General features: G+C 35.8%; 1 long non-coding RNA gene across 1 annotated transcript; it reads left to right on the forward strand.

Annotated features, from left to right (window-relative positions):
- Positions 1 to 7,708: 7,708 nt before the first annotated feature.
- Positions 7,709 to 12,126, forward strand: LOC127060312 (uncharacterized). Its single transcript, XR_007779228.1, has 3 exons — positions 7,709 to 7,754; positions 10,101 to 10,179; positions 12,111 to 12,126. It is a non-coding gene; the product is annotated as an uncharacterized LOC127060312 (long non-coding RNA).
- The last annotated feature ends 1,366 nt before the right edge of the window (positions 12,127 to 13,492 follow it).

Below are 13,492 nucleotides of genomic sequence, written 5' to 3' on the forward strand. Positions count from 1 at the left end.
AACCCCATTTTCTGTAGTTTTACTCTTAGTAGACTAACATATCCACTTTTAAGGATCAATTAATCACATTTTACTGTAGTGATGTCTCCAGTTTTGAAAATCAGAGAGGCAATGTCAGCAAAGCAGTTTTAGGACCAGTTTGTTTTCAGATGTAGGGAATTATGAGACCAAACCAAAGATATTAAATTTATCATCCCATCTTGTAGTCACTCACAAAAAACTTGTCCTTTTCCTTCTCTCAGTGTATTCCCCCAAAATTACTGACCTTCTTTTTAAATGAAAATAAAGTTAGCTATGTGAAACAGTTTCATTAAAGGACTCTGCTTTGGGTAATCTTATTCCCAACTCAGACAGTGTTAGAGGTCCAAACTACCAAAAAATGTATATTCTTACCTGGAAAAATAGGTGAATAAAGAGATCTTTGAATTTCTGCAGCTGCTCCAGGTCTCAGGCTTCACGCTGTCCTCCATCCTGAAAAGTAATTACTTTTATGCAACTCCCCTGTGTGATTTAAAAGCTGTGCAATTTTTAGAGAATGGCATATGCAGCCCAAATACTGATAATCAGCCCAGGGTGCCAGCTGACAAACTGTGTTTGTGGTGCTCTGCTGAGCAGGGATTTTGCTGTCCAGCTATAAGAGGAAAGAAAACCACAGACTCATAGAGTCACAGAATGGCCTGGGATGGAAAGGACCTTAAAGATCATCTAGATCCAACCCCCTGCCACAGGCTAAGACAACCTCTACTACACCACGTTGCTCAGAGCTCCATCCTTGCACAATTCCTGGCCTGGGGCATTCACAGCTTCTCTGGACAATCTGTTGCAATGTCTCACCACCCTCACAGCCAAGGATTTTTTTCTAACATACAATCTAAACCTACCCTTTTTCAGTTGGAAGCCATTCCCCCTTGTTTTATCAGCATATGTCCTTGTCAAAAGTCCCTCTCCAGCTTTGTTATAGGGCCCCTTTAAATCAAAACATGGATCACCTCTAACACTTCCTTAACCTGTCCCCTTGGGTTACAGAAGAAAGCTCTGTAGATTCCATGGAGCTGACAGGATAGATTTTAAAACTAACAAGTACCTTTCCTTTCAGATTTTTTGAGGTTTCATACATTTCTTAGGAATAAAGTGGTCTTCAATACTTTGAATAAATACTAATTTTATTAATCAGAACTTTAATTTATAGCAATGTCTTCATGAGTGTGGGCCTACATTGAAATGAAGTGAAAAAAATTGATCGAAGCAAATAGGAGCCTTTTTTGAACATCACGTTCAGGTCCTACAAACTTAAAATCCCTATTCTATGAACATATTTTTTTCCTTTAGATGGGTCTCTGAATCTGGTTTCTATAAAATTTATATATTCAATTCTGTTATTAAAATAGTTGAAATGATAAACATTGAACAACCAATAGTTGCTAAGTTATTTCATTCATGCTATTAGGTGCTTACAAGCACTATAGCTGCAAATTATAATATTCAAAGTACATATGCAATTGATCATTTACTTGTTGCATAACTCATTCTCAGTTATTTTCCATTGCTGTTGCTGATAGGAATCTTTAGAAGGATGATTAATGTGTTCTAGATAGCATGCTAAAGCCACAAGATTTGCAGCTGCACACTTGCCAAAAGAGAGAAAATACTTCTGCTCTGTAGTGCATGTAATTAAGCATCCAGCTGTTGAAAATGTTATAAAATAATGAAGCATAATTGGAGAACTTTTAAGCAGGATTTCTGCTCTGTCTCATAGCAGCTGGTACAAATGGAAAAGCCTAGTAAACAAAAAGTTGCATTGCTTCTTCCAGTCATGATTTAACAAGAAATTGATATATGCATGCCCCTAAATAAAGAAAATTCAACAGAGTAACTGAAGTAAAAAAAAGTGGGGAAGGAATAATCAGAACTATTGACTGTGAATAAATCACTAGAAGCACATACAGATAATGAAAGAAGTAATTTCCTATGACATTGTCTGCTAAGCAGTGGCTCACCAACAGCAAACCTTCCAGAGAATAATGTGGCATTTTCTTGAACGCACAGAGATTAATGGCAAACAAAGTACAGCTCCTTTTGAAAGTTTTCCTTTGTAGTTTCCTTTGTAGTTTTGCAAGAGGCAGCAATACCATAGTTTTACACCTCTGCTGGTGTAAATCAGTGTATCTCCAAGGAAGTCACCAACATGGTGCTCATATTTATTTGGCGAGACTTTAAGTCAAAGGAAGGAAGGAAGGTGAAATCAAAGAGCAATCCTTATTCATATGCACAGTTCCATAAATACCAAATACACATTGACATAGCTGTGCTATTAACCTTGTGAATCTAAGAAAGGCCCAGTATATGGAAAACAGGAAACTAGAAACCTTTCTCTTGAACAGCTACAAAGTGATGCCTGCTCTGAGCAGGCCAAAAGATGGAATGGATCATCTGTGTCACTGAATCTGTTTCTGCATCATATGAAGTCCTTAACAACACATATATAATGATTTGTTTCCTAAAGGAGGTGCACTCCATGTTCAAAGTATTTCTAAATTTTCTATACTACTTCAGTTAGAAAGCTGTCCCAGCACTGTACTTTTGCAAAGCTTGGATGAAAACCTCTCATTTAACTGTGTATTTATTTGTGACTACTATACTTACTTGCATTGTACTAATGGGAATGGTTTCATGGGACCTCAAATTGCACAGAAAAAGCTACTCCAGTCTGTGCAATTTGGATTGAAAACTATTGTTTATCGGAGTAATATTAGAAGGAATTGTGATCTAACTGGTCACAAATAGAAAGGACTAGGGCACTGGAGATCATCTTCACAGGAAAAACCTATGGAGAATGGTTTATATGATAGTTTTTGAATATATTTCACTATATCTTGATTTGACATGATTGCAGTACCTGCTTTCATCCATATATTTCATTCATCCACCCCTGTTTTAGTAGGATGACGCTACCTTTTTTCCTAAAGCAAGGTTTCTAGAATGATGCAATTCTCTTTTGTTAAAGGCAAAATCCAGGGCTGGTGGGTATGTAATCTGCCTGAACACCCAGAAGCACTGTTTTAGCTTTGTAGTCTGATGGATTGCTGGCAGTTTTCACAATTCTTTAACCATTTCTGTCTAAGTCCTGACATTCCATGTGAGTAAGAACGGGATTTATTTAACTATTAGCATTTTTGCCTGCAAGCTTCCTTCAGACTTTTCCCAATCTCTCAAAAGCTGTTTAGCAGCTATATAAATTGTGCTTGGCAAAGCAAATTTTTAGCAGTCCATTATATTTTCTGTTTTGAATTTTCCTGGCTTTCTTAACCTCCATTTTCTGTGAAAGCCAGTCAGATTAAGTACATTGAACATTACTAGACAATTCAGTTTCAAATTCTATTTAATATTCTTGTGTTTTTAATAGGAACTTTTATTTTCATGCTGCTTTACTTTTTTCTATCATGGCAACAATAAATGAATGTAGCATATTTGTGGACCTGAAGTTTCTGTGCCAGTAATACTCAAATGATCATACTTTAGGCGGTGCTTCATAGAGCCTAATTGTTTTAAAGTAAATGCTGTACATTCTAAGTGAGAGAGGCCTTGAAAAGGGATATAAAAGATATAATTTCTGCCATATTTGAAAGAATAACATTAATCTTACCCCCTTTGAAGCACATGTTTTTCTTAACAGAAAACCTTTCCCAGTGAGTATTTGCACGTGTGAGTAGTCAATGGGTAGCTAACATAGCAAATATATTCTGACAGAAGATAAAACTAGTATGAAAACTGGTAGAGAAAACCCAATTTTTAGAGAATAAATTCTCAAATTTATTTATCTCCATTATTTTAAATCCTTTTTCTTTAATTTTGTAAGACATTATCTTGAACCTCCCATCTTTCTATTTAAAGCTGCAGTTTATATGTACAGTAGATCAGCAAAAATAGTTGAGGTATGACAGGTATTTCTCCTTTGACTGCTGCTATTATTCCTTCTTGCACAATAGTGTACTACTCAGTGCAATTTGCAACACCTTGTGCAGTGAGGAACAAGATATTTTTTAATAGCTGTCCGTCTAACGGGAGGGAGAGCCAAGGGTGAGCACTCTCAAAGTGGAATTCCTTTGACCTTTCTTTTCCCATATGCCATTTAGGTAAATAATCTAAAAATACTCTATTGGCTATTTCTACAATCATTTGATTAGAGAAACACTTGTGCAGTTGATTCAATTATCTAGTCTATAGAGTTAGCTGGTTTTGGTGACTCAATCTCTAGGAGTTGACACCTTTTCCTATTTAGTGTAGAAAGACCAAGATGAGTTTTTTAGGCTAGACACTTGTTTTCAGATGAGTGGATTTGGAGATGTTAATCCTACCACTATAGCCTAGTGGAATCTAGAAATCAAGACCCCCAGTCACCTTCTTTCAGACAAGCTGTAGACTGAGAGAGACATATCTGAAGTAACTTTACCCAGTTCCTCAGTTTAAATATTTTAGTATAATCAGAAGAGTGAGGGATAACTCATGTGATCCATCTTCTGTAAAGACAGATGTGCAATGGAGTGAGTATACGATGAATTTTACTTTCTTGCAAATATCCCTTCTTTTCTATAATTTAGAAATTTGAAATAGAACAAAATATTGAGTCGTTTGTAATTATCTTACTTAAATAAAAACATATGAATAAATTAGTGTAATTAACCCCAGGATTATAGCATGAAAAACCCAAGCTCAATACAATCCTAGCTTGCTCAAAATGTATGTTTATGTTCTTACTTTCATGTATATCTATGAAAGGCACATTCAGTGATATTGAAAGTCATTAATGCACTTGAACTTGCTAATATACCTTGTTATAGAAGTCTTACTGTACTTCTGCTGTTTCTGCACATGTATAAGACATATTTCTTGAGCCACAGAATGCACTAACATACTTTAACTCAATATATCTTGAGAAAAAAAATGCTTGTGATAAGATGCTGCATGAAAAAAATCTAAGGAGTGGTAGTCTTAAAGAAGACAGTCCTAAACCACAACAATCCTAGTTTAGTTGTTCTGTGGTCCATATGGCATCTTAGGGAAATATTACAAAGAAGGCACTCATAGTGTTAGACACCTAAGTATTTGCTTTAGTGTTTAAATTTGACTGGACTATAAGTCATCTCCAAACTGGAGGCCAGGTTAATCACAGCTGTCTTTCTGCAGCCTCCTGGATCAAGGTGACTGCTTTTCTTTTGCATTCAAACAGATACACTTTTGTTGGGTCTACAGAATGGAGGATGTGAATTTTTGACTATCAGTAAAGTGTTGCTGGGAAGCCATTATCACCACCTTAAAATGAACACTTTATTGCAGTTACAGTCAATTAGCCTATCACAGTCTGTGACTGTAACCTAATGTAGGAATCTACTCAAGCTAGCAACACAGGAGTCCCAAATCATCAATAGTAAGAGTTGTCATACCATTCAAAAATCTTAAGGTGACTTGTGCAGGTGAACATGTCTGTACAGCAGACGCTCTGCATTAGGTCAGATTATTTCCACACAAAACATTAAATATGGCCCAATTAGTATTATTGCATACCAAATATTACTTCATTATGTTGTATCTTACAAATATTCCCAGAATAATCTTAGCTGTTACTCATCTGCAAGAATATTTGCCACTGATATAAGTTATAATTAAATACTTAACCAGTCACAATAGATTACCGCTCTGTTCAGTTCTTTTTCTTTATCCTCCTTATCCACAACAGGCATATACTCAAGGTCAAGTTCCCTATTGCTATGCTAAAACACACTGCTCTTGCTCAGGAGTTAGTCTAATAACTTATGTGTGTGAGAGTTGTAAATCACTGCTACATTTAAAATTTGGCTTCTTGGTGTAAAGCAAAGCAGTGCGCAGCCTCAATTTTGCTTTGCTTTGCTTGTACGATAACAAGGGATCTTTTTATCTCCCTTCTAGGTTGGAGAGTTGATGTTGTATCAAAACATCAAAAATTCATATCAAAAATTCATATTTCTGAAGCAAAAAGTGTTTCTGATTTCAGAATCTTCTGGGAAAAATTTCCAGCTCCTCTCTGTAGGCAGCGCGGCATTTCTGACTATTTGCCCTAGATATATGAAGTACTCATGGAACAGTAATTAATGATGAGAAGATGATGCTTAACCCATAGTTTTGGTTCTAGACCTACATGGGATGCCAAAAGCAGAGGTGTTCATCCAGTGTAGTCAGTATATTCCTGACACCAGTTCTGGTCATTTGTCTCACCCTCCATTCCAATTCATGCATCCAGCATTATCAGAAGGCCATGAAGAAGGAATCCTTACAGCACTTTGCACCATTTCTTCTATAGCTTTCACTCAGAAGCCTGCAAAGCCCTCAACAAATGAGACCACAGCTTCTGAAGACTTTCACATTAAACTTTAGGACTAAAATGTTGTGAATAGCCAAGAAAAGCTTTCAGTATCTTCATATCTTCTTCCAATTTAAACATCTTTCTCTCTTCTGTGATTTAACTTCCATTACAATCAAGCTTATCTTGCTCTTAGAGTCACAAAAAGTCTTGGAAAGGATAAGCTCAGTACAACTTAGTACAGGTTAGACATGCCTGCCAGTGTCTGCAGAAAGCCTGAGGCAGTGGTATATGCCAGGAAGTATGTCTATTTGTCAGATATTATGGAATTATGAGCATGATACCTTCACTTGTTAATTGTTGTTTTGTCTTGTAGAGCATGTTAAAAGCCATACCTAACATACAGATAGATATGTGCAAATTAGTTTGTGTAGCCTTTCACTTTTTCCCACAGTTGAGTAGACTGAGGGCCTTTTTATGTCTATATAGAACTACCATTTATCTCAGCATGAATTTCATGTCTGGGGCATTCACTTAGTATTTGAATCGTTGTCTAAACAGAACTTAATACACTCTTACACTCTTGAGGACATTTGCATTCAACTACACATTTGCTTTCTTTTCACGTTTTGTTATTTACATTATATTGGTAAATACCAGAAAAAGGAAAAGGCTATGTCAGAAAGCGATTGATAGATTTTCTTCTTGTTCTTCAAGTTTTGTTTGTATTTAATTTATTTCTTAGCTTAGTCTATCTACTAGATTTCTTGAAGCATTCAAAAATTTCTCATTGTATTTTTCCTTGACTAAATGTACTCTGAAGCTGAAATTTCTTTTTTCTTAGGTGGTGAGTTTACCCCGGAAGCCATTGTCTTTTTAAAAAGAAAAATTAAAGGAATGGTATTCATTAGATTAACACAAATTTGATTTAATTTTGAGTTGTGAAAGGTGGACGTTCTGCACATTGTTTGCTATATTTTTTTTATCATGCTATGCTTCTTCTCAAATTATTCATAGAGCACAAAGGTGTCTATTTGGTTAACATTCAAACTTGAATTTTATTTTTTTAATCTTATTGTTTCTTGCTAAGTAACTTCAGAGGGAATGTGATTTTAAGTGGAAGAGATTCACTTCCCTTTCTGCAGAAATAAAGATCCTAAAATTCTTGACACAGAGATACAAAAACCCAACAAGACAACTAAACCAGCACTGTAACACACAAGGTAAGTTGCATTATTGAAAATGGTGGCTGTAAAAAAAAGTGCAATGTATTCTGTATTACTCAAGTGCACAGCCTTATTAAAAGAAAACAAAATTGCAGACCAAGAGACATAATTCCATTTGCTCTATTTTGTAGGAAATTTGTCATGAAGTATCTAATATCTGCTGGAAAGCCAACAATGAATCCACAAAAATCCAGGTATGCGCATTGGTGGGATAAATTCATGACATGGATGACAGTGTTGTTGATGAAGGGACATGCTCTGCTGGATCTGATCCTTAGAAACAAGGGAGAACTGGTTGAAGATTTTTGTTTGTTGGCTGCAGTGGCCGTGAGATGGTGGAGATCAGGATACTGAGAGAAGGGAAACAGCAGAATTCCAACCTTGGAGTTCAGGAGGGTGAAATTTGACCTGTTAGAGCTGTGCTTGCAAGAATCCCATGGGAAATCACTTTGGAGAAAGGGGAGTTCCAGGGGAGATGGTTGGTTTGAAACATTATCTCCTCCAGCCTCAAGAATGGGCCATTCCAATGAGCAGGAAATCAAGCCACTGTGACAGAACACATACATGGGTGAATGAACTGCTCCTGGTTCAACTCATGCATGAAAAAAAACACATGTAAGAGGTGGAAGCCCAGTCAGATGACCTGGGAGGAATGCAAAATCCCAGAATCACAGTGGTCATAGCCTTTTTGCTGATCCTAAAATCACAGTTAGGTGATAAAAAGGGGTTACCTCTATATGGATCTTCAGATGCACAACTTGCTAGGTGTAAAGCGCCTGAGGATGCACATGTAACATAGAGCTCATACAATTTTTATGTGTTTAGTAAATTAGCAGAAGTGACAAGAGTCCCCAACTGAGACACAAGTAAGGAGGTGATTCCTCCTTGGTCCAACCCTTTCTGCATCCCCTCCACTTCCCTTAGGTAGTAACTAAATTTTGTTTCTGAAATTTTCTTGGAGAGCTTGTTTCAAACTCACCTTCCCAGAGAATCTAACCATGGACCCCCAGCTTGGAGCTACTGGGAAATTTATTTTCTCTTTCTGTCCAGTAGAGTAGGTAAAATGCTAACCACAAATACTATAATAGAATACAGAGCTACAGATGTATATATAAAGAATATAAAGAATATATAAAAGCAAAAAAGGCAAAATAATTCAGCATCAACAGAACAGTTTAAATCAACTGGCACCTCTGGACATCATTTAGTCGAACTCTCCCACTCAACACAGGTTCATTTGTAGAAAATAACACAGGTCCATGTCCTGATGAGTTTTGAATATGTCCAAGGATGGACACTCCACAACCTCTCTGTGGAGGCCATTTCTGTGTTCAGTCACCCTAAATCAATGCCCATAGTAAGATATCTATGCTATATGGTCAAATATTTTAAAATGTTGAATTAATTAAAAAAAACCAAAACAAAATAACAACAACAACAAAACAGATCAAAAAAAAAAAAACCAAAAAAACCCACAAATGAGAAAAGAAAATGAGGGCTTTTCCTAATAGCCAAGAGAGGGATCTAATCTCTATAATACAGATACCTTTTTCCACACCTACTTTACTGGGAGTAAAATAGCAGCGCCTAACTTCTTTGTATAGAAGACGGCGAACAGTAGATATCTTTGAAGGCCTCTAGAGAGAGTTCCTCTCTGCCTTGTTTTAGGTACTTAAATTAGGCAGACTGATGTCATCTCAGTGTGTGCCAATTATTAGAAATGGACCAACGTAAAAGAATGCAGAGAGGAAATGAATCCAGAAAGCCACAGCTAATTTCCCTTCCAAAAGGGATTTCTTTAAAGGAATGTGAATATTATGTAAGTTCAATAAGAAGTTTCATTGAATAAATCAGTTTGTTCATTCTATTCCCTGCAAATATCTATAAACCAAAAAGGCTATAATTTTTTACTACATGCAGCCCCATTTATCTACTTAGATGCACATCTGAGCTACTGCTCTGCTTTAAAAATCTCAACACATGATGATCTAATCTTTTGCTTTAAAAATGAAAAGTTGTATCAGCCACTTCTGCCATTATTATTCTGTTAAAAGCTGAACTCCATTGATTCCAATTTGTTGTTACCTCACAAAAGTCATCAGCATGCACTCGTGGAACTGCTAAAGAACTAATTTCTCTCCAGCCTACACTCTGAGTATGAATGCCCAGGCATAATATCTCATGCCTTAAAGGCAAAGTAAGAAAGGTAAGAAAGCCCCCTGTCCTTTCACAGGGCTGCTAGTGTCCATGGCCTGTGCTTTGGTGGTGCTTATCCAGTATATCTGACTAAAAAATATTTACCCTCTGGAAGCCAGGCCTACAGCCAGCTATGAATATAGCAACTGGACAATCTTCTTAAATGAAAATATAATTTACTGGTAGTAATAAAACTGAGTGTAAATAAACCATTATAATTTGATTTCCTCCCAACAGTGGGAAAATCAAGGTAGTGGTTTACATCCTGTATTTTTACTGCATTTGCCTGCCTGTGAGACAGTAGCTTTCCAGTAAATTTGGCAACTGTTGGTCTTTCTTTCCAGTGCAGGAATAAGAACCCAAGGAGGACTGGAAGCTTCAGGGATGACTACAAAAGGGAAAAGTTTTTTGCTACAATTGGAGGTAGGAAGTAGAAGCCCATCAGAACCTAATTTTCATCTGAGTTGTGTTTTTAAGAAGCTCCTCATACTCTAGAAATTACTTTTTTTACTAGCTTTTTTTTTGCATTTTATTAAATCTTCCTTATCCAATGAATCAGGAAGAATGGCTTACACTGTTATTGCATGCATACCCATTCTGTAAAGAAAATGATATCCTTGGTATGAGGAACAAGTAAGGATGACATAATTTGCCCTATAGTACTCACTATGGTGCAGTAAATCCATCATACCAGGTAACATCCATGGAATAGAAGTCCACCGCCTAGAGGGAAGTGCCTTTTTTACTAATTATTTATTAGAGAGTCACTTTTTTCTACATTCAAAATAGGATTTAAAATGGCAAAAAGCCTATAATTTTGACTGTTTCTACCTGCTTGGAGACATGGTTTTGATGTGTGACTTAGCAGTGTTAGGTAAATGGTCGGACTTGATCTTAAAAGTCTTTTCTAACTGAAATGATTCTTTAATTGCATTGTACTATAATTCTCACCTCTGCTTCCTTCCATCAGTCTCTACTGCTTTTCAACAGCAGCCCTTTTACCCCTTGGGAACTGCATCTATCTTACTGTTAAATGCTGATGTGCTGTTTCCCTAAAAGAGTAAAATGAGATTAGAAACTTGGCTCTGTGAGATGATAGGAACTTTTCTGAAAAGAACACTGCCATCCCATTTTAATCACCCTGAAATGTTTATCAAAAAATTTCTTCTTGTGCTTTATCTTTCTTATTTTTTGAGCCTTCTGCTGTTGTACTTTCATAATACATTCATACAATGAATATCCAAGTAATTTTGTCACATATGATACAAAAATGGTTTCACAGAGCAGAACCACATTAATCTCAGTTTGTGAATTTGGGCATGCATCTCAGACTAAAAAAAATACTGTTGTAAGGAGACATATGGTGTAGGGATAAGATTTTCATATCCACTGCCTTTGCTATCTATGGAGAGAGTGACTATTTAATCCTTCCTATTTTAGAGACTTATTAAAAAAAAAAGAATTGCATAAGTTGCTTTCAGGAAGTTCCTAATACTTTGACTACATAGTGATCTTATAATGCTCCTTAAGTTAGATACCCAACTTTTTAAGCATCTAATGAATAATAATGAATTACATCCAAGTGAAACCAATAAATCTTGAATATTTGAACCTTGCTGAATGTTTTGATTTTGCTAATGCTGCTTCTTTTTCCCTTGACTTGGTATGAAAAGATTGAATATTCCAGTTTCCATTTGCATATAAAGCATGCACCACAAAAAAAGTAGCTTCTTCACTAAGGCACCATGTAAAATTTTAAATGTTAAATGTAAAAAAACTAATGCAAAAAACTAATTAGATATGGTCCTGTTTTATTAGTTTTGACAAGTGATTCTAATCAGTTGAACTTTCTGTCTGCTGTACTTAGAAAATTAAGTCATTTTTCCTTTAAAGGTTATCCTACCTTAAATTCAAGCAGTTTAGGGTGATCTTTTCTAATCAGTATGCTAGCTACATTAAAATGGCCTTTGACTAAAAGTATTAAACCCTTCTGGTTGCAAGTTGAAAAATTTGTACTTTGTTAGATATGCTATTATTCCCCATTCTTGCCACCAGACTCAAATTTATTCATTACATATTAAAAGCCAGTAACCACACAGATGGTTAGAACCATAGGTTAGAACCTATGAGATGAAAATTATGTTCCTCTTCTTTTGCCTAAAGGAGGAAATTGCCACAGCTTTGGTCTCCAGTAGCAAACCATCTTGAAAAAACTGATTCAGTCACAAGCCAAATGAGGAGCAGGAAAAGGATTAGGGGTTTATTTTTATTTGAAAATTCAAATTTTAGTTGGTGACTCAAGTGGTGTGTTCACTAATTTATTCTTATGCTTTTTTTCTTTTTTTCTTTTGCAGATACACACCCACAAACCCATGGATTCATGTATTCACAAAGTAGACAGTAAGAGCTTGCCATATGCCAGTATGCTGAATAAGGTTAAAACCACAAAATTGATTTTCTTTTCTCCTTGTCATTGCATACAAAATACCATTCATTCTTAAAATGGGAACAGTATTAAGTGGAAGTTCATTGCATTGACTCTTTCAGAAATGTGACTGAGATTAATGATAGAACTTCCTATTATCTAGTGTCCCCAGGGAAGTTTAACCACATCAGAAAAATAATCTTTAAAACAATAATTTTTCTCTCTGTTTTTTTAAAAAATCCTGAAAATTCTCATTTCATTCAGATATGCAGAAATCTCCATGTCTCCCAGAGACAACTTTTCATGTCCAGCAGTTAAAGCCATATGCACATGTATGCACAACAAATACAATATGACTAATTTACTTTTTTGTTGCTTTTATATTTCTCTCAACCACACATTTATGTTTGACAAGTATTTTATGTGATTGCATTTACAGATTCTTATGAATATGTATAAAATCTTTGCTTGACAGGTTACTTATGTCAGCTTATTGTCTCTGTTTTAGTAACAAAGAAGAAGATGTAATTAAAATTTCACTGTAAATTTTGCTTAAGAATTTACTGATGGAAAACAATGTTGATATGCTGCACTGAAGTGTGAGTTCAAGTGAAGAGGTACATTACAGCAGATAATTTATTCTCAGTAGTGAATGCACTTTTGCTCTGGACTGCCTGAATGCAATGAGAGTGCACTTGGCACTCAGCACATGTTCATAAGGTACTTGTAAAGAGAGATCTGGGGGTGAAAGGAGAAGAAGGAAAAAGAAAGAGATAATTTTCTTCAGAGGAATTTTTGAGTTATTTAGTTTTATTATGGATTTGTAGTTGGACTCATCAGTCAGACTACATAACAAATAAAACTGTGTTCCCTAAATGCAATGTCTTCCTAAAACCAAATCTTATAAAAGTGATAAGAATAGCAAAGCTAAAGGAATCTGACTAACATTTTTTAATGTATTTATGTATATTAACATTACATTTTTTCTTTAGGAAGGTATTCTTAAGCATGCAAAGTATATTAGAAGGAAGAGATCTTTTTCAGCCTATTTATCAGTTCAGGTGAAGTATATCAATAAAGCAGCAGGAAAAGTGCAGTGACTAAAGAAATGATTTATTGATACTTTAGGCTTGTTAAAGCAGGTTAATGTCAATGCAATTAACTTCTGGATCAAGTCAGTCCGCTGCAAAGTGCAAGCTGACAGAATGGCTTTAAAACCACATCCCGAACAAAATGAGAGCATCAATGAGCATCCGGCCTCAGAGGAAGAACCTGCTGGTGACAAGGCTGACCCTCTTTCAGTAAAAAAAA

Source organism: Serinus canaria, chromosome 1A, assembly GCF_022539315.1.
Source record: "Serinus canaria isolate serCan28SL12 chromosome 1A, serCan2020, whole genome shotgun sequence".
Lineage (NCBI taxonomy): Eukaryota > Metazoa > Chordata > Aves > Passeriformes > Fringillidae > Serinus > Serinus canaria.